General features: G+C 43.1%; 1 protein-coding gene and 1 long non-coding RNA gene across 8 annotated transcripts in view; one reads left to right on the top strand and one right to left on the bottom strand.

Annotated features, from left to right (window-relative positions):
• The window catches only part of ABLIM1 (actin binding LIM protein 1), a 291309-nt gene that overhangs the window by 163991 nt on the left and 103687 nt on the right, over window positions 1–23631 (bottom strand). For 2 of the 7 annotated variants that reach the window (XR_011543540.1, XR_011543544.1), the window contains exon 1: window positions 6072–6385. The exons of 3 other annotated variants lie outside the window; for them this stretch is intronic. The gene's annotated coding sequence lies outside the window, so the exon portion shown is untranslated. Of the gene's footprint in view, window positions 1–6071; window positions 6427–23631 lie in introns of those variants that run through there. 2 more of the 7 variants (XR_011543541.1, XR_011543546.1) reach the window with 2 other exon arrangements.
• Window positions 6146–9424, top strand: LOC139085292 (uncharacterized). Its single transcript, XR_011543547.1, has 2 exons — window positions 6146–6537; window positions 9036–9424. It is a non-coding gene; the product is annotated as an uncharacterized lncRNA (long non-coding RNA).

Here is a 23631-nt window from a genome sequence, read left to right as displayed (position 1 = left end):
GTCAGTGTGAACACAAATACAAAGTTTCAGAGAAAAGAGGTCATGCATACAAATATTTGCCCTCTCCACTAACAAAATTTGCCCTTGAATACACTGCTCCTGCCAATTTGGGATAAACATAACTCGCAGTATGAGTCACCATCAGACCAACACACAATGAAATAGGAAACTGGGCTGGTTTCTACTGTGGTTTGCCCAGATCAGGCTCAACCACAATGGGAAGAAATCCTGCACCGCTCACTGGCCACTGAACCTTCTGAAAAGTTCTCTGGCTCTCTAACGCTGGCTCAGGAAAACACGGCATTTTGACCTTGGCATATGAGAGGCAAACGAGAGCAGGACCCTCCTTCTCCCCTCTGGACTGTGAATATGACGACACAGAGGGGCCCCTCTTAAAGTGAATCAGATGCCACTAGTGAATGTCAGCAGGGTGAATGTCCCTTAAGATGTCTTTCCTGCAGGAATTTGGAAAGTCAATTTATTTCTCTTTAAAGAGAGGGTTTCTGTGATGCAGGACAGGTTGTTTCACTCTTCCTGGTCACCTAACCAGGTAAGCAGAGAGGCAAGAGGCAGGGCCACCTCCCAAAGTCTGGGAGTAGCTGACAATAGGGCTGGCTCACCCTTCAGCTTAGATGTCCACTGTCTCCATGTTTTGAGTTCACCCCCTGATCAAAAACTGCTCTCAAGGGCCCTGGGTAAATTTAAGCCAATGTGTTCCTTCTCTCAGATTTATTTACAACTTCAGCCTTAACTCTTAATTGTAGAAACAAAGTCTTCTTTTCCTTCTGGATAAACCAATGAGTAGGTGGCAGAGGGCAGGGGATTTGTTATGCTTTTTTTTAAAATGTGAAGTTCTTTCCCTTGGCCTTGGAAATCCCGTCATCCAAACAGCTCTTCTGGAGTGAAGATAAGCTAGGCAGAGCCATTGTTCTGGGGAGAGTGGCACTCTTGTTCATAAAAGAATGAGAGCACTTCACGCTTGGATTTTTTTTCTCTCGAGTGGAATATGATGATAAAAACTGGAGCTCCCTCCCTTCAAAGATGCAAAGTTCACAACTGAGTGGTGTGTATAAGTTACCAATCAAGACAATTTATTCTGAAACTCGTAGCATTGTGGTGTCTCCTTTAATCAACAGCTTCCCTTTAGACTTTACTTAGGAAATGTCCTTCTCATTGGTGAATCCTTGAAAAGCTTGGGACTTTTCAAATTAAGGAAAAGATGACGAACTTAGACAATTCCAGGACCAGGTAGGGGTGGGACTTTAAAGATTAACCTGGAAAGTAGGGTTGAGGGGCTGGCCTGATGGCATAGTGGTTAAGATCACGCACTCTGCTTCAGAGGCCCAGGGTTCGCCAGTTTGGATCCTGGGTGCAGACCTACACACCACTCGTCAAGCAATGCTATGGCAGCATCCCACATAGAGGAACTAGAAGGACTTACAACTAGTATATACAACTATGTACTGGGGCTTTGGGAAGAAAAAAAAAAAAGAGGAAGATTAGCAACAGATGTTAGCTCAAGGCCAATCTTCTTCACCAAAAAAACAAAAGAAAAAAGAAAGCAGGTTGGCAAACTGAATCCAGGAGTGGCTATAATACACTGAAGAGGGGGCCTGAAAGGTGACTTGGACATATGAGGAATGATTACACTGCAGAGAAAGACCTACCGTTCTCAGACTTCCCCAAGGATGGAACGAAAATAGGTTTCGGTTTCCAATACATTAGTCAGCGTGCACGGACCTGAGTGGGTAGTATCTGTGTGGGTGTGTGTTTTAGGAGGAGTGGGTGCGGGAGGGGGCAGATAGCATCAGAGGCAGCGACAATTCACACCTCTACAGGTTGTTTTACAGGACCACATATGAAGTCAACAAACAGCTGAGGAGAGACAGAGCTGGCTCTTGAGTTGCACAGGCGACTGAATTGTTTAATTTCCTTGGTGTTTACTTAGGTGCACAGAGTAACTCTAGAAGAATTCACAGAAAGGATGGGCCTTTGAGAAACATTATAAAAAAGCAGAACTTGAGTCACGTCTTTAACAAACACAGAAAAGGAGAATACATATATTTCTCATTAGGGCAGGAGGGGCAATACGACTGAGGTTGGAGAGGAAAACTACCCCCCATGATTATTCAAGTAGGAAAAATGGAGAGGAGGAAGCGTAAGTACAATTAGCACAGATTTTGGGGCCAGATAGGCCTGGGTAGAAAATCAGCTCTCCTGCTTTCTAGCTAAGTGATCTCTGGCAAGTTTCTAAACTCCTGTGAGCCTCCGCTTCCTCATCTATTAAAGGGGAGAAATACCACCGAGCTTGAGGGGTTCAAAGATTAGAGACAACGTATGTAAAGCTCTCAGCACAAAGACTGACGTTTAGTATGTGTTCAATAACAGGCAGATTTAATAATAACATTAAAAAGAGAACTAAAACAAGATTAGCTTAGACAGGGGTGGGGAGGAGGTAATTTAAGGACTTGGGGAGAATCCTCAATGATTAGCAGGAAGCCTTGAACTTTACCTTGTCACTCATTTAGGTTTTTGAGCTGGAAATATGATGACATCAGTGTCCTAAGAGAATTACTTTGGTGCCAGACTGTAGGGCACATTGAGACACAGTACATCATTGTTCTCAGAAGCTACCCAGAAATAAGATTGCCGTGTGTGTGTGTGTGTATGTGTGTGCATGTGTGTCCCACACACCTGAATGTCAGGTGGAGAGTGAGCATCTCTCCATCATGGGTGGACTGGAATGAGTTTCACTGGGTCTCACTCTAACCTAAAAGCAGGTTGGGCCATCCAACAGCGGCAGAAAGCTTCTAGGAAACAAAACAAAACCAAAATCATGTGCCCAAATGTAAACCTCTATTTACCTTTATGTGCCTCCCCTGCCGCTAAATTCGTATTCTCTCGTGTGGTTTCCAAACCATAAGCATCCCTTACTATTTAAATTAGATGAGTGTTTACATAACTTAACCTCTCATATTTGTTTATTCTTGTTTTCTCTAACAAAAAGAAAGAATCCCTTTTGTGTGTACTTTTAAAACTTGCACTAGAACACACATTAGCTAGACAATGATAGCTTTTAAATGAGTATAGTGAGCCTCTGGAGTTCAAGTTGATGAGAGGATATTTGGGAAGACAGATATTGACTGATAAACCCACAAAAATCTCTCCTGCTTCTTTGTTACAGGATACAACAAGGGAAGGATGTCCTTGAACACATCAGGGAAATACCCATTTCATCAAAATTCTCGGATCAATAAGCATCTGCAACTGGAAGTGGATGGGCGCCTGGTTAGGAGAACAAAAGATAATGAGGGTCAAAGTGTGTCGACAGATGCAATTCCACACTAGCAGAGGTGTGACCTGCCCTCAAGCTTTCTCTCCAGTCAGTGTCAACCCCAACCCAGACAGAGGCAAGGAAACTTTATCCAGAAGAGAAAATGGTGGCACAAATCACTGTGAGCTAAACCATCTCTAACTGGTGAGCACGACAGGGAATTTCTGTCCGTCCTTCAGAAGGCCTCCCATGTTCTCACGATGGGCACTGCCATGATCTGAGCCTGCACAAGGGTGATTCGTGTCAGCTCCAGGAGGGAGGAGGCAGGTCTCTCTGGGAGCAAGGAGGAATGGAGAGGAATGGACAGTTCTCAGAATTGAGAAGACACACGTTCCAGCCCCAGCTCTGAAAACAGGCCAACCTGTTTCAACTGTTGGAGAATCTGCGCTGGGGCAGACACTATATCATGCGCTGGAAAATTAAAGATGGAGATGCAGTGCAGCTTCCGAGAGGCTCCCTGGGCTGTGAGAGAGCCAGCGGACGTTAAGACGCTGCGGTAAGCGCAGTCCCTGAGCCACGGACACCTTCGATGGAACACAGAGGATGAGTGCTTGGTCCAAGTACCCACTGTGGGACCCTGAGCAATTTCCTTACCCTTCTGAACCCCCGTTTTCACATCTCTAGGATGAAGGCCTGGACTACATACTCCCCTGTATCCTTCTCACTTTAAAAGCTATCATGAAATTTCTTTCTTTCCATGGGAAGCTCTTGTGCACCTGCCAAAAAACCCTGCCTTCCTCTGCTGTTGGCTGAGGTCAGTGCAGTCAGAGAGCTGGGAGGCAGCAGTGTGGACTGACACAGACCTCAAAATAAAAAAGGAACAGCCTTTAATCAGTGGCTAAGGGCTAAGATAATACGAGTATGTGACCTCTCGGTGGCCTGTCCAAAGTGTTCCAGTTAGAAAGTGGTTACTGACTTATAAAGCAAACATGAACCCAGGCAATCTGAGCTTTGGGAAGTCTGCAATGACTTAGAAAAAGAGTTGCTATTGTGGGACTACTGATCTATAATACATATACCACATACAGCAAGTCTGCAACCTCCACGAGCCCAGAGGGATAGAACGAGAAGCGGCTTTTGTAATCACCTTTCCCATCACTCATAAAGTACTCATATTAAGGAAACGAACTCAAATCCATTAGCAACAGCAATCAGGGCCAGGTTGTTCTGGGTAGGAGGTACAAAGGATGAGACCTGACCTTTATTAAATGTTGATATCTGTATTTGTTACTCTGAGGGATCCTGGAAGCACCCCAAGAAAGAGAGGAAACATTATTAGAAGCACCTTTATTCACACCAAGTCATTTCACTCAGTCACCACTTACTCAAAACCAAAGGTAAAGCGAGTGATTATTACAGACATGGAGGAGCAGAATGGATCCAGCACAACCATGTTTCTCTTTGTCCTAAGGTGCAGCTTTAACACTGTTAGCCATCATGATCCTATTTCTTCACCCATCCATTAGTATAATAAAATGAACTGAGTTTCCAGCAACAAGGATCAATTCAAGTTCAGCGTGTTCACCTCAAAGTTATTCCCGGTAGGGGCTTTAAGAGAAAGTAGATAGAGATAAGTCATTGAAATGGTTTAAGATAGCCCCAAAGAGCAGCCATCCACGTTTATGGAGAAAGTACATCCCACACTAAGAAAATATGGCAGAGTAAATCCACGCTTACCAAAGGGCAAAATTAGAGGGTGGTTATTCACATTATAGAATTACGTGGTGAAGGTTCCTAAGACATATTAGTAAGAGAGAAAAATCAAGTCACAGAAAAATGATCATAGAGTGATCTCATTTTTCTACCCCTGTCTATCTCATTCCTGTCTACCTATCTTATTCCTGTCTAGAAAGATACACACTAACTACTAATAATTCTGCTTCTAAAGAGAAGGGAGAATTGAGTGACACAGGCTAAGGGTGAGGGATTTTTGCTTTTTGCTCTCTATTCTCCTGTAACATTTCACTTTCTCAGCATAAGCTGTATTTATATATTAGTTGGATAATTAAAATCAAGCATTGCTGTGTTCTTTTACATTTCCCAGGTAAAGTAATTATTTATAGTTCAGTTCTGAAAGATTTAACTTACATTTCAGGACCACGCCCAGTGCCGAAATACTGTACACCTGGGCAGAGCTCGCCCACCCACTCCCTCTTCACATTCTCCTTATGCCATCTGCCACCTCTGACATGCAGAGCATCCTTTAAGATGTTTGGAGGAGTGATTAGAGAGATACGGCTGAAATGCCAGCTTATTAAAGCAGCACCCCTGAAACCTTTAAAACAGCCCGCTTCTCCTCTCAGCCAGTCCCAGCTAGGCTTGGGCACGGACCAACACAGCACAAGCCCGGTAGAAGGACTTTTCCGTTACACACCTTAATTAACTTGATTTGGGTGGGGGTAACCGAGGAAGAGAATGAAGGCTAGGATGGGGGCAGGAAGGCAAGTCTCAAACACAACCGAAAATTCAAAATGCAATAACAATCAAAAGAGACACACTCAGGAGCTCAGCTGTGCAAACACTCCAGAAATAGGATGTGCTTCAGACGCCGCGGCTAAAGGAAAGGTTCTAATGAAGTCTCCGTTCCATGGAAACCCAGACTTCACAATGCAGAGATTCTCGACCTCAAGAACATGTCTACCCAGCTTTCCATTGATCATCCCCCATTAGGTGGCCAAGCCCTGCAGCACCATTCCAACTTCTGCAACCATGCACGGTGATCGATATTTATAATTACCTTTCTCCTTCACCATGGCAACCGGGTCCTCTGGCGAGCAGCACTGAAGGAATCAGGAATTAAGTCTAGGAGTGGGAGCGCGCCTGGGCAGACAGACCCGCGGCTGCAGAGGCTGCGAGGACAAGCCCCGGCGGCATCCACTCGCCAAGTCCGGGGCTTCTTTCTAAAATCCCGCCCCCATCTCGGAGGGCCGAGCTCCGGTGCCGCCCCAGAGATCGCGCCGAGCAGTGGCCGCGCCCTGCTTGGGGGCTCTGCCCTTGGGCCCGAACCGCTCGCTACAGCTGCTGCCGCTGTAACAAATGCAAAATTCCACTGGCCTAATCTGTGGCTGACACCACCTTGCATTCCTCGCGCCGAGGCCCAGGAAAACCGGGCAGCAGAATGCTCTGGAGCCCTGGCCCCTCCCGGGGTCTGATAAATGATTGCCAGAAGAGGGGGGGCCGAGAAACAGCCAGGGACTGTTCCAGTAAGTAAAACTAGTCAATTGTTAGCTTATTAGTTTCCTATTACCCCTGCTTTCCATTCTTTTCACAGCTTGAGACAAACTGAATAAATAAAATTAGCCTTAGTAGAAAAATAATGCTCGTGGCTCCTTCAAGTTCATTTTCTTCAACTTTTAAGGTCCCGGAGGCTCGATTATAATGAAAAATGAATAATGACATTTGTTTTGCCCTACTGCTCCCCCCTCTGGTACCTGAAGGCTGGGAGAAGGGTGGAGGGGACTGAGACAATGAGAGACAGCCTGGGAAGAGGATCTTTCAGGATTCAATTCCTTATCCAGGATCAAATTCAAGATCAAAGTAAACATCTGACTTATCCAGTTAGGTAGGATTCTGACTTCCACCTTCTCCTCGCTTCATTAGAATTTTCTAGACAAGCCCTTTGGATGTGAAGGGAGGAAACTCAGCCACAAAGTGGGGGGCACACAGTCACACCCATACCCCTCACTAGCCTAAGCCTGAACCAGCAGCAGTAGCTCCTGACACGGCTTTTGATTTCTGAGCCCCAGGGTCACAGGTCTGTCTCCTGGGGCAGAGGACTTCCGGGTTCACAAAGCCAGCGCCCGCCTCACACCAGCACCTGTCTCCCAAACCCAGACCTTCTTTCCCCACCGCACGTCATATACATCCACCATGTGGGAGACACGTGATGAGCAAGAGACAAAAAGACAGACATCGCACCCCTCCGGGAGAGAAGCAGATGGCCAGCACATCTTTCAGAACCAGAATGCACAGCTAGTATTAGACTGTATTTACTGCAAATATTGTAACGTGTTGGGTCTGAGAGCCAGGGTAACAGAAAGGAATGAAGTCAATCAACCTGCCTCATCTTTGACTCAGAGGTTGTTTACAGCTGAAATTACGTGGCGGGGGGGGGGGGGGGGGGTGGCTGGGGCAGACCTTTATGCCGGTTTTTTGATGGGTAACAGTAGCAGATCTCAAGCAGCTGTGACATTCCTACATCTGTGACTCAGGGCTTCACTATTAATAGCTTGGGTGTCTCAGCCTGTAAGGAAGGGCTAAGTCTCCTCCAACCCTGGGTCCTCTTTTTGATGACACACACTTTGCCCACACTTCTCCCTGCCCCCACGGCAGCTCTGTAGGGTCAGGTTTTTCCTAAGTCAGCGGCCAGCTGGATTATAAGCACTTTATAAGAGCCTTTAAGCAGCTTCTCTAGCCTCCATTCATAAATGTGAGCCAAGCACGAGAACAACCCGACCTCAAGTCTAGCAGGATGGGCAGGATTCAAGAGTATGAAGGAGACAAGCCCTTTACATGCCCAATTTTCATGGCTAAAACTGCACTTGTCTACTCCTCTCAACCCTCATCACCCTCAGAGCCCCTAAGGGGATGCTGACAAGCAAAATTAACCTCAGAGAGCTGGAACTGGTTTGGTGCTATGAGCCTAGCAGGTGGATTTAGTTTATTATATTTTTGCTGCGTAAATAGATCAGCACCTCACTTAGGCCCTTCTCTCCAAGGCTGTCATGTTATTTAGCTCAAAGCTCTTACACCAGTCTCTCTCCCTCTCTCTTTCCCCCCGCCCCCCCACCCCCATCTCCCTCTCCCCCTCCCTCCCCCTCCTATCCTCTCCTTCTCTCCCTAATGGAATGTGACAGTAAAACACCATTGGGTTTCTAGTCCAAACCCCATCATACATAAGTGTTCCAGGTACTGTAAATGCAATTAGTTCAATTTCTCTTTTACTCAGGATGACAATTTTTAATCCTGAGATTTAACTTTATTAACTGGCCCCTTATTACAGTTCTGAACCTACCTGTATGCCTCGGTGGATAAACTGCACAGAAACCCTGGTTTAGAAGGGCTCTCTGGCAGCTTTGGAGACTAAGCCAGCAGAGGGACAGCTGGTGCCTATTCGTTTTCGCAGAAGCCTTTTCTAAAGGAAAATACTACACAGTGGTGCGGAGAGATTTCCCCCTCCTGTGTTTTCCATGGAAAGAATTTTCCTGTACCACAGTCAAACGGAATGAGTCACCAGCATTTAGCTGCTAAATAACGGTCATATGGCGAGAGTCCCCCCGACAATCAGACACTGCTACTTTAGGATAAAAGCATCCACTCTGCATTTTAAGATAACCAAAGAGGGTATTACTCAAGTTATTTTTGGAATGTTGGAGAGTAAAACCAAATTGTCTTTGTGTCCCTGCCTCGGGGCCACATAGTTAAGAGCTTTGAGGACAGAAGCAAAGCATAGATATTTTCTACTTTCCAGTTAAAACTACAAGAAGTACAGCAAAATAAATCCAGAAAAAAGAAAAATTTACGGTTCCTAAGAAGCCAGGATTTTTTATTCTTGTTTCTAGAGATGATTTCCAAAAAACTTAATTCAATCTCATTTGACTTAGATGAGGTAAGGCTTGATAAGACAGACACCGTCCCATGGTTTGATTTGTTGTTTTATCCCCCCAAACTGACTCACTGCTGTGTTTTCATTCATTCACAGAATGAAGCAAGGGTTGTTCACAAGTGACCAAAGGGCAGAAACCATTTTGTTGGAGAGAAAAGCTTTGTTAGCAAACAGCCACTCTTGGCAAAAATTCAAGAGGACATCATTTCAATAGAAGCCATGCCAATTAAGAGGGAAATGTTACAACCAGAAAACAAGCAAGCTGGGGGAGTCCACTTCCTCCTTGCTCTCTCTCTTCAACCGAGCTACGGATTGCCTACTGCTTGTGCACTTGTAGGGCAGGAATTGCAGGACCCTTCCACGGCCCTGGGCCCCAGGTTCCCAGGTATCTCACATCCCTCAGCACCTTGGGACTCATTGGCAAATTGCCCTCCAAAGCCTTTCTAGAAGAATTCAGCTGAAATAAAACCCAAGAATGCATTTTTTATTTGCTTTCTATGTAATGTTTACATCTATCAACCTCACTGCAGGCCTTGATGGAGCATCCACTGTGTGCTGGGTACCAGGCTGGCAGTACAAAAACGAGAAGAGAGAAACCACTGCTCTCGAGTTGCTTACCATCTGGGATGCACACACATGAATATTCCCAATGACACAGGAAGGTGCTAAGAAAGAAGTAGAGTGCACAGGGTACAGGGCAGTGCTGAACCCAAGGGGGAAGCAGGAGAGGCTTCCAGGAGGAGTGAGGGGGCAAGTAAGGGCTGCCGAGTGAAGAAAGGGGGACAGATCATTCCAAGCAGAGGTGACGGGGTGACATGGTATCAAGCAGTTCACTGTTCATGGGGAACAGCGAGAGGCTCAAGCTAAGGGTTGGGGGGTGGGTCACGGAGGGCTCTGAACACCACACTAAGGAGGGTGGACCTTAGAAGTGATGTAGTTAGAGTTTCCAAACTGAGCTGCCTACTTCTTTCCAAGTTAAGTTCCAAAGACTTGGGCTGCTTTTCAAAGTCCACCATGATCTGTTTCCAACCTTATTGCCTCCTTCCTCCAAACTGGGTTGTATTGGCGTGTGTGTGTCCAGTGGTGAGCAGACTGCTGGTCATGCAATAGATGCCAGGGAATGTCTATGTTTATTAGTTTATTTAAATATTTGTCTGATGAACAGAATAAAATGACACCTGTGCACATCTCACACATAGCATTTTAAGTAGCACAAACCATTTGGGATTGGTTTCTTCTTCTGTAGTAACGGCTTCATGTCCACAACTAGGCTGTGAGCTCCATGAAGGTGAGGAGGATTCCATGCTTTTCTAGACTCCCAAGAGCTCAGTCTGCAGACCTCCAAGGATAGAAGTACTAAGGGTGCTTTAAATGCAGACACTTGGTCCCCACCCAAGGTCTGATGCCTCTGATTCTCTGGGGCTGAGCTGCAGCCAGCTCCTCCAGTGACTAAGGGCCAGTGGCCTAGCACACTGGCCTGCGAAGCAGGAGGTGAATGAACGTGAGGTTCACAAACAGAACTATACACCACACCACCACATCGGAAAAAAAACCCTATCCTCTCAGTTAGCCAAAATAACAATCAGCCTGACATTCACTGCAATCTTAAAAATTTACTGGAAGTGATGATTCCAAAGTTTCCTACAGTCTGAGACAAATTCCAAAATGTCTGAGCCCTCTTGATCCTACTAACTCTCATGCCCTCAACTGAGAATTCTTAGGATTTTTTCCATATGAATCTCACAGAATCAATGCCCAGCAGAGTTCTTTTCCATGAGTTCTTAAAGTAGAATTATTTTACATCCATATCCAAAACTTCCCCATGGTCCTTAGAAGCCGCTTCTGTGTTTGGACTTAAACAATAGGTTGCAGCTTAAGAAAATGACAGAAATTACTAAGGTATGTTTAAAGTTCCCTTTGAATAATCCACTAAGGATAGAAACTACAGAATGAGCATAAAACAAGCCATTTTCCTACAAGTGTGCTAGAACCTATTACCAGAATTCAAAGGATCTTTTGATAGTAAAGAGAGTTTCATGGGTTTAGCCTAATTACAGGCACGTGAGAAGTTTACAAGAAGCATGAATAGCTCTGAATTACTTGGGAAAAGATCTTTTTTAAAAAAACAGTTTACTAGTAGCTTTATCTTTTTCCTTAGTATTTTCTAGGTAGAAAAACAGTTATTAGATAGAAAAATGGGCTCTTTCTATCATCTAGGACTGCAATGACTTCCTTAACAAGACTCGCTTCTTTCTGGTACTTCAATGCTACCTGTGCCCTGATGTTGACTACACTGCAATGAAGGATTTACATGTCTATTTTTGCAAAAGACTGTGGACTCTCTGAAGGAAGGGATCACATGCAAATATCTGTATTCACATAGTGATAGGCCAAAGTAGGGATGCAATATTTGATGAATACTAAGGAATAAATGTCACTAGCTTACCACAGTAAGTCAAAATGTTAGATAAGTATTCATTTTTAAAGTCCAATAGACTGATTTAAAAATCTAACTCAAATAAATTAAAAGTAAATTCAGTCTCCTTTATATAAATCAATTTAGTGGTTGCTTGGAAGTATTTGCCAAGATGCAAACCAATAATTCAACTTAGAGAGAAAGCAAGCTGAAAAGAAACTTAATCAGCTAGTCATTTTACTAAGTCCCCTTAATAACTAACCCTCAATACCACTCTTGTCACCATTTACCAAATGGTGCTTATTATGTGTCACCCACCAGTCTAGTCTCTTTACATTTATCACCTCCTTTAATCCTCCTAACAATTGGACAAGATAATATTATTACACTTTACACATGTGGAAAGAGGTCTGTCAGAATCCAAAGCCACAGGCTCTCCCTTTGCTCTGTTGGGCCCTTCCTTCCACAGAGGTTGTCAAGGAGCCTTCCCCTCCCGGTCCCCAATTACACACACACACACATATTTCTTGAGTCCAGATGCACTCAATGTACATTGACTTTGGCATTTCCATTAGACCTGGCACAATGGAAATGATGTTGTGTTTTGCTGTGTCTGTACAAAATGATCTTCTCTCCTGATACTTATCCTTCGTTGGTTTGTGGACGTCTTATGATAGGACCCGCCAGGTGAATAGCATCATAACCTTGGTCTGTTGGATTCATCCTTGGCTAGACTGGGCAAGACAGTGTACCTAGATCCACACATCAAGTCTTTTAGGATGCAATTCAGTCATCCACCCTGTCTAATCACTCTCAAGGAATAGCCTTCCTGTGGTCTACATAGAGAGACAATTCAAAAAATTTTTGGAGACCATCACAAAATTTTTGCAAGGTCTACAAAGCCTTCATTTGCCCTCCTCATTTAGCCTCACAACTCTAATTATGCCTTGGCACACTCCCAGAAAATAGCTTCTCTCTCATTCTCCTCAGACTTCTCGGCCGTCATCTGAGGGATAGGCCAAATAAAGCATGCAAAGTGGAGAGCCATTAGTGCATTTGCTCCCACAGGAAGGGTGGCAATGCCACCCATCACGTCTCAGTGACTTTCTCCAGTTGGTATAAAGAGAGAAAGGACATGCAGCCAACACTCTGGTTTGTGAAAAACTATAACCTGTATGAAAAAAATAAGCATTAATTTCACGTATATGTAAGATGACAACTAACGTTCTAAGGCAGACTGGTCCAAGGTTACACAATTACTTGGAAATTGGTCAAAACCCTTGGTGTCTTACTTCCTACCCAGAGGTTATTCCATTATACGACACTGGCCCCACAGGCAGCCTGATCAGACACAGCCAGGGTTTGAATTCCAGCTCCGCCATAGGCTGAGTGACATTGGGCACATTATTTTCTCTCTCTGGGTTTCAACAGGCTCATCTGTGAATGGTAATAACATGCTGCACTTGCGAGGTTGTGGTGAGGACAGGACCGGCTTCACGGGCATGCGACCTGTGCAGTTGCATAGGACCCTGTGCTGAGAAGGACCCTCCATCTGGTTTAATGTTTTGATCTTGTCATATTGAGATTTGTAATAATTTTGTCTTTGAACTTGTGTTTCATACATGAAGTCTGAGGGGACCATCGAGCACGCATGTGAGCAGACGAGATATGTGCAGTATGTATATCTGCCATTTCTGCTGCCCCATTCACATACAGTATTTGCAATGCCCATGAGCACAGAACTCCAGTGGAGCCGTGATGCATGGGGATTCAGGGAGACTCAAGTAAGTGCACGGTAAGCTGTTACATATACAACTGAATAACCAGGGGTGCTGGGAAGTCACTTTCCACTCAAACCAGGATGCTTGCTTCAAATGCAGAAAGGAGGCAGTGGTGTTCTAGGAAACACAAACAAGCAGGGAAACCTGTCACCCTTTCTTATCCATGTTTCTTCCCTACCTTAGGCAACAATCTACGCTGAAAATGATGACATAGAAGGAAAGAGAAAGATAGGGCAAGCCATTGCCCCCATTCCTTTCAGTCCTTTCTTCCTTATCAGTGAGATGAACAGAGGTTTGGTAGAATGTGCTTGCATCTAGAAGTGAAATTAAAACAATCGAGTTAGTTGTGTGCAGCATTCCCACTCTTCTGGAAAGAATCAAACACGTATGTATTTGCAATCTAGGAAATATCAATTGTGTAATTTCAGTGATTCCATGTATGAGGTAAAGACTCATATCTGCATTTGAAATGGGCACAGCACAATGTAAACACAAAAGGTAAAATTTGTGTTCATAATTTAAAATTTTACTTTATTTAAGACATTAAATAGCAAATAAAAACTCTATGACAGGGGGCCAGTCCTGTGGCCGAGTGGTTGAGTTTGCGAGCTCTGTTTTGGCAGCCCAGGGTTCACCAGTTGGGATCCTGGGCGCAGACCTACACACCACTCATCAAGCCATGCTGTGGCAGTGTCCCACATAGAAGAACTAGAATGATTTACAACTAGGATGTAGAACTATGTACTGGGGCTTGGGGAGAAAAAAAAATGTGATGACAAGATGAGAAGTCTGTGAAATAAAGAAAAAAGCTTAATGGCACTTTATTCCTGCACTTTGAACAAGAGACCCCACATTCTCCTTTTGCACCAGGCGTGGCAAATTATGTCACCAGTGCTGGGTGAGGATGAAAGACACTCTACGTGAAATGAAAGAGCCTGGCACTGATAAGGAGGGCAACGAAGGACGATAATGATGGTTATCATTTGGTTTCTTGCTGCTTCATCAATGTACAACAAAATAGGATACGCTTAAAAACTGTAAAGTTCAGGTTTTTAAAACCATTTTAGGTTATCAGGAGCCTTTTGATAACATTGAATCTGGGGGATTTAACCTATAATGCCTTAAAGAATTTTAATACCTCCTCATACCTTGACATATGACATGTGATGCCAAATGAGAAGAGTCAGTGTGATGTCAATCATCGAAGAGAGAGTGGACATTGATGTTAGGAAATCTTCCCAGGAAGCCGAAGTTATTACCTCAGCTGACTCATTCATTCAGCAAATATCTATTGAGTGCTTCCTAAGTGTCAGGGTCTGTTCTAGATGTTGGGATCTCTCAGTAGACAAAACCGACAAAAATCCCTGCCATGATGGAGCTTACATTCTAGTTGGAAGGATCGGGGTTGACATAATAAAATATATAAGTAAATTATATAAACACATATATAATATATGTGATATGATATATAGATATATATCATATATGATATACAATATATATATACATATGTGTATATATTATACATATAAGTCATAAATCCTATGACGAAAAATCAAGACTGGAGGATTGAGAGCTGGGGGAAGGAGTTGTGGTTTTATGTGAGTGGCTCTTTGAGAAAGTGCCATTTGAGTAAACCTGAAGGAGGTGGGAGAATAAGTGACATGAATATCTGAGGAAAGAGGATCCCAGACAGAGGGAACAGTAAGAGCAAAGGTCCTGGGGCTGACCACATGGCCGAGTGGTTAAGTTGGAGCGCTCCGCTTTGGCAGCCTGAGGTTTCGCCGGTTTGGATCCTCGGTGTGGACATGGCACCGCTTGTCAGGCCACTTTGAGGTGGCATCCCACATGCCACAACTAGAAGGACCCACAACTATAATATACAACTATGTACTGGGGGGATTTGGGGAGATAAAAGCAGAAAAAAAAAAAAAGAAAAAGAGCAAAGGTCCTAAGGTTGGGAGCTTGCCTGGTGTGTTCAGGGCAGCGAGAAGGCCGGCGACACTGGAGGCATATGAGAGCTGGAGTGAAGTTAGAGAGGCAGAAGGTGTCAGGGCCCTACAGGTCATTGCAAGGACTTTGGCTTTTGCCTTGAGTGAGGTAGGAAGCCACTGGAGGTTTTGAACAGAAAAAGTCACATGATGTGACTGGCATTTCCATGGATCCTTCTGGTTTCTGTGTGGTGACTACAGTGAAGGGCAGCGGGCACAGATGTAGAATGTTGAATTAGTGCCTGAAATAGACAAAGAGCTTGAGGGTGAGATGATGGCACATCAGAAAGAGATGAAGAAAAAGATCATAGAAATAAGAAGTGAAAATTGAGGACCAAGACAGTGTCAATAGTAATAAATGAAACATCAAAGAACTGAACAGACACTGATAAAATATCTAATTCTCAGCACAGAAAAAAGTTTGAGATGATCACAACGAATGCAGAAGAAAGAGCCTAAAATAATGAGAGAAAATCAATAGATGTGCAAAATAAAGAAGGACTTTGAGAAAATTATGTCCTAGAAGTAGAGAGAAGCAGACAAGCAGAAGATGTATTCAAAGATCTAATACACAAGGATTTCCCTGAAATGAAGATAGATCTGAACATGCAGATTTAAAGAGTACAGATATAATATTTTGGCAAAATTTGATACAGAATGTTAACCCTAAGTCCTATTCTAGATTTTGAACTTCAAAGGATATGATTCTCCATATATCCAGACAGAAAAAAATCCTATCGCCCACAAAAAGAGAAAAACTCAGGCTAATCTCAGACTTCTCAACAGCAATACTGATGCATAGAAGACAATGGGGTAATGCCTGGAAGTCTTGAGGGAATGAAACTGTGTGTCCCGAGAACTTTACACCCAGCCAAAATGTTGTTTAACATAAGGCGATGGGCAAGCCACCACAAGCACAAATGTGCTCAGGGTATACCACACCACAAAAACAGCTGGATGACAACATCCAGCCAACTAAGAAATGAGTCAATATAAACTCAGGAATGCAAATATTGTAGTAAAAGGACTAGCAGTGAGCAGTGAATCCTATTAAATATAAAACTGATGCCCCAATTACTGGATTATGGTTATAGAAGAGAATGGAAATGTTTCGAGCAAAGAAAGCAAAGAGAAACATGAAAACGATATTATAACTAACAAAAACCAGGAGGTGGGTGGAAGAGAAGTACAAAAGGGCTGCTGTCCTTGTTTTCACAGCAGGAAGAGAATGACTGCACCAGACTGTCCAAGATTCTTCATCTAAGCATCTCCTAGAAGAGTCTGAAGTCACATCATCCAATCGATTTATCTTTGCTTAGAGATTATGCAAAATCTCATCACTGTTTTTATACTTCATCTCCCATTCCTTGGACTTGGTGAGGCAAAGGGTATCACAAGGCAAATGTAGCTCCAGGGTTCTTTAAGAAAAGAGAGACGACATCACTTTACCTTTTACTCACTATTTCCAAATTCTAGGGCAAGAACCAAAATTGTCACTAATTTATTTATAGCTAGGATTTCCATAGCATCTTTTCTCCAGAGAGGTTGATGAGTTAAAAAAAAAAAAAGATGAATACACTGGTTCTAAGGATAGCCACATAGGGTTTTATTTTTCTTTCTAGTTATTTAGCCTTCATATTCATGAAAATGCCATGGAATTCCTCATGAGAAGACTTTTATTTATCAACATCGAGTCATTGCCCAGGTGTAAGACATGCCTTGGGAGACCCTTGCTCCATCTATTCCTCTTCTGTCCCCATTCTACCTCTCCCATGAGTAGGCACTGAGCCCCGTGACTTCTCATTTTGGCCATGGCTGACTGGGTTGTTAGTAGACAGTGGATAGGGGGTGGGGGTTGGGGGAGACCCATACATCAGCTGGCCAAGCAGTTACAATTTATATCCTGTCTTGAAAAAGATGGGCTGGGCCAGTTAGTTTTTCACTCCTTGGTATCTGAACTAAGAGATAGTAAGTGGCCCAGTAAGTGGCGGGTACTTGTATTAAAAGATCAAGTAGGGGCTGGCCCTGCGGCCTAGTGTTTGGGTTTGGCAGCCTGGGTTTGGTTCCTGAGTGTAGACCTACACCACTTGTCAGCAGCCATGCTCTGGTGGTGACCCACATACAAAATAGAGGAAGATTGGCACAGATGTTAGCTCAGGGAGAATCTTCCTCAGAACAAAAAAAAAAAAGATCAACTAAGTCCAAGGCCAGGGGCAGGAATCACAGAGCCATGTGGATACCAAAATTCCGAGGGGTAGAGTGTCAGAGGAAGCCAGCTGGGAGGGAGGAGTATACAACATTTTCCACAACTGAACTGATGGCTGTGGAGCGGCCTGGAATTCTATGCTTCCTGAGGCCTGGCTGTTCAGCATTTCCTGAGTTCCTATGAGACCTCTTTATGTGCTTATACATATACATTCCACTCTCTTTTGATTTGCTTATATCTCCTCAGCATTAACTTCTAAAAATCAAACGTGGTTACTGGAAACATCACAATGCGTGAGTTAATATCCCTGGAAGCAGCTTTCAACCAATGACAGAGGGGAAAGTGGTGGATCAATACCCCAGCTTCTTGTTTCTTGGCTGAGACGTCCCTGAGGCATGGTCTACACTATCTCCCAGAGTTCCCAGTCAATTCAGCTTGGGCAGCCCACACTGGTAACTGGTTTGATAATTTACCCTTTATTAGCTTCACTCCCCTACCAGCGTTTCCTGGGATCACCTTCCCAACAAATGACTTGCCCTCAAATCCTTGTCTCAGGGTCTGCTTTTGGGGGGAGTTCAACACAAAACAGAATCTAAGTTATCCATATTTTTATGCTTAAAAAGAAAAATTGTCTCGATCCATTGATCACTTTCAACTAGTCTTCTACTTTAGATTACAGAGACTTACTCTAGAACAATACCCTGAAGACACCCAATATGCTCTTCAGACAGTATATATTATTTTTTTCTCAAGAGAATCAGTGATTAATTGGATCATTTTATTGTGCAAACATAATGGAATTTGTATGCACACACACACTGTGCTAAAGTGCTTCTTCTTGTAAAATATGTAAATGAGCCTGCTTGGATTAATTTCTGGTAATGGGGGTCAGAACAACCGCCTCATAAACAAACATGCCCCACAATGTCTTTTAAGCCTGCAGTTAAATTTAGGGGGAAGGATGTGCTTTACGACATTTATCAAGCTCTGTAGAAATGAGTCATCTTGTATTTACATATATGCATGGGATCTCTTTTTAAAATTTAAACAGCTGCATATTACAAGTCAACCAAAGATTGTGCAGGTACAACGTGCCATATGCCAAGTTGGCTGTATTTTTAAAAGAGGTATGGAGGTAGTTTTATTCCCTTCCTCCCTTCTCACCATTCCCCAGCAAGATGGAAAACACTCTGCATTTGTATTGGATTTGTTGGGGTTTGGGGAGATAGGAAGGGACATATTTAGAGTTTAAATTCTTCCTTGTTTTGGATCTGGATTACACAATTTTTCTTTTCTTCCTGAATGAAATATCCTAAGGCTGCTGAGCATTTACCAACATGCTTCATTGGCTATTAAATTTGCACACAGAAAAAAGCAACTAAGCCACAAAAATAGCATTAAGCCATAGCATCACACAATTAAGAGCAAAGTGGGCAAAAAAGTCAGAGAAGAAGAAAAGAAATAAACTACTGTGGACTCATTAATCATGCTAACACATATTTATTGAGCATCTACAATACGCAAAACATCACCTCCAAGAGGCTGAAAATGGTTTATAGATCAAAGATGCCTACATAAAGCCCTCAATGAGTTTATGTTCTAGTAGGGCAAACAGCAGAAGTACTTAAATAACTGTAAAAAGAGGTGGAAAGGGATTGAAATCAAAGATACTGAGAAAATGCTACAAAGGTTTGAAGGAAGGAATTTTGCCTCTTAGCAAAAGAGGAGTAGAATGTGATCCTCCCCAATACAGGAAGAGCTACAGCAAGTTGGCTGGGCTCAACATCTTTTTACCAGCTGCTACAGAAAGAAATGAACAGACCACTCCTGGTATCTAGGTAGCTAACCAAGAAATGTGTTGAAAGTAGCTGTTTATACCCTCTTTAAACTCTTAAAATAGACCAACTGAACCATGATCTATGCTAGATCAAGTTTGGTCAAAGGATTACTAAGCAAAGTAACATCATGTAGTATTTCCATCAAGGATAAATTGGAGCAATTGATGACCTCAATGATTTGGCAGTTATTTATTAAGTAGCCTGTATGCCTGCAGAAGGGCTGGCTACCGAGTGACTACAGAGTTTGACTGTACCCTTCAAGGACAAGTCTGGCCTGAGGAAAGGATAACATGAGCATATCCAGCTACATACTAGAATCACACGATAGCACTTCAGGGAAAAGAGTGATATGAAATAGAACTGGGAATTGTCCCCACCAGGAGAGCAAATGTTAAACATTCCAGAATATTCTAGTGATGTCAAAAATGACCTTACAAAATGATCTGGGTCATGGTGGACGGAAAGGGAGAAGGCTGGGTGCTGGCAGTGGCCCCAACTATTTGACTTTTCTTCCCAAGGCCATCTTTATCCCATGGGGACCCATTTATGTCGTGAGAATCCTCCCTCTCCATTGGGCTGCATGCAGACCTTTGTGAGCTGGATTTTTCTGGGCACTGTGAGTCAGAACCTCTCTGACATCCTCTGATTCATTTCAGTTGCTATCTATGGCTACAGAACTTGAATGAGAAACGATCTCTAAACAGCAAACCAAACAAAACTAGGGGGCTACAGTAAGGTACCTGCAGCATGAATGAAGAAACCAGCTAACTAATGTCTCAGAGTAAAGACACTACCTTCCTTTACATAATATGTCTGCAGACCTTTAAGTTGGAGGGAAATAAGGGGTTTTGAAGATTAAGATACAGTATGCAAAGAGACATGACTGCACATATGGGATTTTTCATTTTAGTGAAAACTGTTACTTCACTTTCAGGGAATAGCTTTGACTTAACTTAAAATTGTATTAAATGCAATTTTAACGCAAAATAGTGCAGTTGCTGGGGAAAAGGGTTTGTCAGTTCCTCAAAAAGTGAAACACAGAGTTATCATATGACCCAGCTATCCCACTCCTAGTTACATACCAAGGAGAAGTGAAAAAATGTCCACACAAAAAGCTGTACACAATGTTGATAACAGCATTATTCACAATATCCAAAAAGCAGAAACAACCCAAATGTCCATCAGCTGATGAATAAATTAACAAAATGTGGTATATCCATACAATGGGATATTATTCAGCCACAAAAAGGAATGAAATACTGATACATGCTACAACATCGATGGACTGTGGAAACATACTAAGTAAAAGAAGCCAGACGCAAAAGGCCACATGTTGTGTGATTCCAATTATATGAAATGTCCAGAATAGGCAAATACATAGAGACAGAAAGTAGATCAGTAGTTGCCAGGGGCTGGGGAGTGTTGGCAATAGGGAATGACTGCTAATGGATAGACGGTTGCTTTTAGGGGTGATAAAAATGCTCTGGAATTAGATAATGGTGATGGTTGCACAACTTTCTGAATACTAAAAAACCACAGAATTGTACATATTAAAATGGTATTTTTTTTAAAGATTTTATTTTTCCTTTTTCTCCCCAAAGCCCCCCTGTACATAGTTGTGTATTTTTAGTTGTGGGAACTTACAGTTGTGGCATGTGGGACGCTGCCTCAGCATGGCCTGATGAGCAGTGCCATGTCCGTGCTCAGGATTCGAACTGGTGAAACCCTGGGCTGCCGAAGTGGAGCGTGCGAACTTAACTACTCGGTCACAGGGCCAGCCCCCCAAATAGTATATTTTTATGGCATGTGAATTATATCTTAATTTAAAAAATGTATGGAGTACCTTTGTTTACCAAGCATTGTATTATATACACTGGAGAAACAAAGACCATTAAGCCCACTTTCCTGCCAATAAGAACCTTAGTACCTGGTAGGGAGAGACATGCAGACAAACAGATATAACCAACCATAAAGGTGCTTCATGGGCATTTGGGTGGTACAAGGAAGGGCCCCAAAAGAAGGGAAGTCCGAAAGGCTTCACAGGAAAGTTTCACCTGAGCTGAATCTAATTTAACTGAAAAAATTTTCGATAATCCTTCGGTCCTCTCTTCTGCAATGTTAAACAGGGAGCAAGAAGGCTAGTTCTTCATCTAATTCCACCTCTAATTTATGCGACAGAGACTTTCCCAAAAGTCATTTTACTTCTCTGGGCCTCCGTCTCCCACTCCCTGTAGGAAGGTGTTGACATCAAACTTTTATTTCTAAGAAACATCTAGAATTCTAATGCATACCATCATCCATCTAGAGTTCTGACATATTTAAATTTGAAGGCCCCATGAACTCTGGTTCTGTGAAGGATTTCTCTAATGCCTTCTGGATGTGGCACCTTCTGAAAGTTGAGAAAGGAGTCATTTCTCTCCTGGCTACCTCTACATCTTAATGAACAGCACACAGACTATGTTACCTGCCTGTTGGCAGCCTTCGTCTTGCACCCCAGCGCCATTCCAAACTCACGGCTGATTCACTGAGTTAACAGGAGTCTATAGTGCTCAGCACTGGGTCACACCCTAGAATTGTTAGGATCAAATGATGGTAAATCAGGAGTTTCCATGAAGGTAAGCCACTATTAGTAAGAATCAAATTTTTTTTAAGCCAGGATAAAAACAATGAACTTAAATTGTCTTACCCTCTGACTTTAAATAAGATTAGTTTTTAAGTACATATAATTAAAACTAATGGGGCATTTCAGCACATTTAGTTACTCAAGGAAGTAAATTAAATAGGAACATTTCCTGTGGAAATACTTGTTCATATTCCTGGGTCTAAAAAATAAATAAATAAAAAGAAAGAAACAAAACAACAGGCTGGACCATACAGAGTCAGGCAGTGGAACTAGGTGAAAAATGTCTTACTTCTATTTTTTTCTTTTTGCACTCGTATCATTGTGATATTTTCCTTCTACTCATATTTTGGGTAAATCTTGTGTATTTTCCAGCTTAAAGCCTACTTTCTCTTTCACTGGCCACACAAGGCCAAAGTTATGTTTCCTTCCTTTGAAAACTAATTGTGTTTATTACCTAACCATATATTTTGCTTCTCACACATTTGGGGTGGAGAGAAGAAGAGGAAAAGGAGGAAATATTTATTAAGAACCTATTAAATGCTAGTATATTTTCTTCTTTTATATTTATGTTTTCTTTTAGTCCTTATAATATTACTGCAATGTAGGTAGTATTATCCACATTTGACATGCGGTAAGACTGAGGCTCAGAGATACTAGTAACGTGTCCAGGTCACACAGCTAAAGAGTGGTGCTAGGCAAGCGGTACTTGAACTGGGCAAGGCGGTCTGATCCCACAGCCCAGAACTCGAAGCTACTACACCATGCTGCTTCGTCTGGCCTCAGCTACTTGAAGGCAGATGGATAATTTTATGCCCATGGTAGTCTAACTTGGTGATTTGATTCTGCAAAAATTCATTCATTCACTCACTCATACACTTACAGTCTTCTTCCATGCCAGATACTGTAATGGAACAAAAATATGAATGTGGCTCCTTCCACACCCTCAGAGAGGAACTCAGTATGTACTCAAAGAGAGAGGTTTGTAAACAGGCAACTCTAACAGAGATATGCATAGGACACAGTAGAAGCACAGAGAAGGATGAGGCAAGAGGTAAGACAAGCCTCCCCCGGGGAGGAAAAGCTTGAACTGAATCCAGTCCGAGAGTCAGAGGAACCGGGAAGGCTACGCCAGGCAGGAGAACAGCACGGACAGAGAGAGGCCAAAGATGAAACACGTCCTTTCAAAGACTTGTGACAAAGGAGTCTGTCGGGGTGTTTGGGGGTGAATGGTAGGACATGATAGAGACATAGGGCCTGACTGTCAAGGGCAGGAAACTATGATTCTGGGAAATATGATTAAACTAATAGAATAGGAAGCCTCGGGAAGTTAACAGGGGTTACTGATAACTACAAGTCAACGAAAAAATGCAGACTCTCTAATGCTTTACCACACAGCTGAAATCTCAAATCTCTCTCCTTCCGTGCCCTCCCAAGACTTAGAAGAAACTGGCCACCACCTATCATTTCCAACCTCAACAGAATAAAAGTCAAAGTGAGACCACTGTTTTGAGCAACAAACTGGACGTGGCCCTGGCGTCCTGGCACGCTGGAGGAACTGAGGCCACGCGGCAGCACAGCTCCTCGTGAGCACGATTCCTGTTACTACTTTGTGTTTGCCACGCGGTCAGCGAAGAGAGCAGGGTGCGGGGTGCACCACAGTCCTCCTGGTCATATCTTCTGGGATACGTTTTTCACGGCCAGGTCAAACAGTTCTCTCAAATTTAAGGGAGGGTCTTCACCACCGAGCTTGAGGTTTGCAAAGTATTTAAAATGTTTTTCCAACACATCATCTCAATACCACCAGGAAGATGTGATAGTAAAGCTCCACAGAGTCTTG

Source organism: Equus przewalskii, chromosome 1 (assembly GCF_037783145.1).
Source record: "Equus przewalskii isolate Varuska chromosome 1, EquPr2, whole genome shotgun sequence".
Taxonomy (NCBI): Eukaryota; Metazoa; Chordata; class Mammalia; order Perissodactyla; family Equidae; genus Equus; species Equus przewalskii.
Note: the sequence above shows the minus strand (reverse complement) of the source record. Positions and strands in the feature narration are given on the sequence as shown.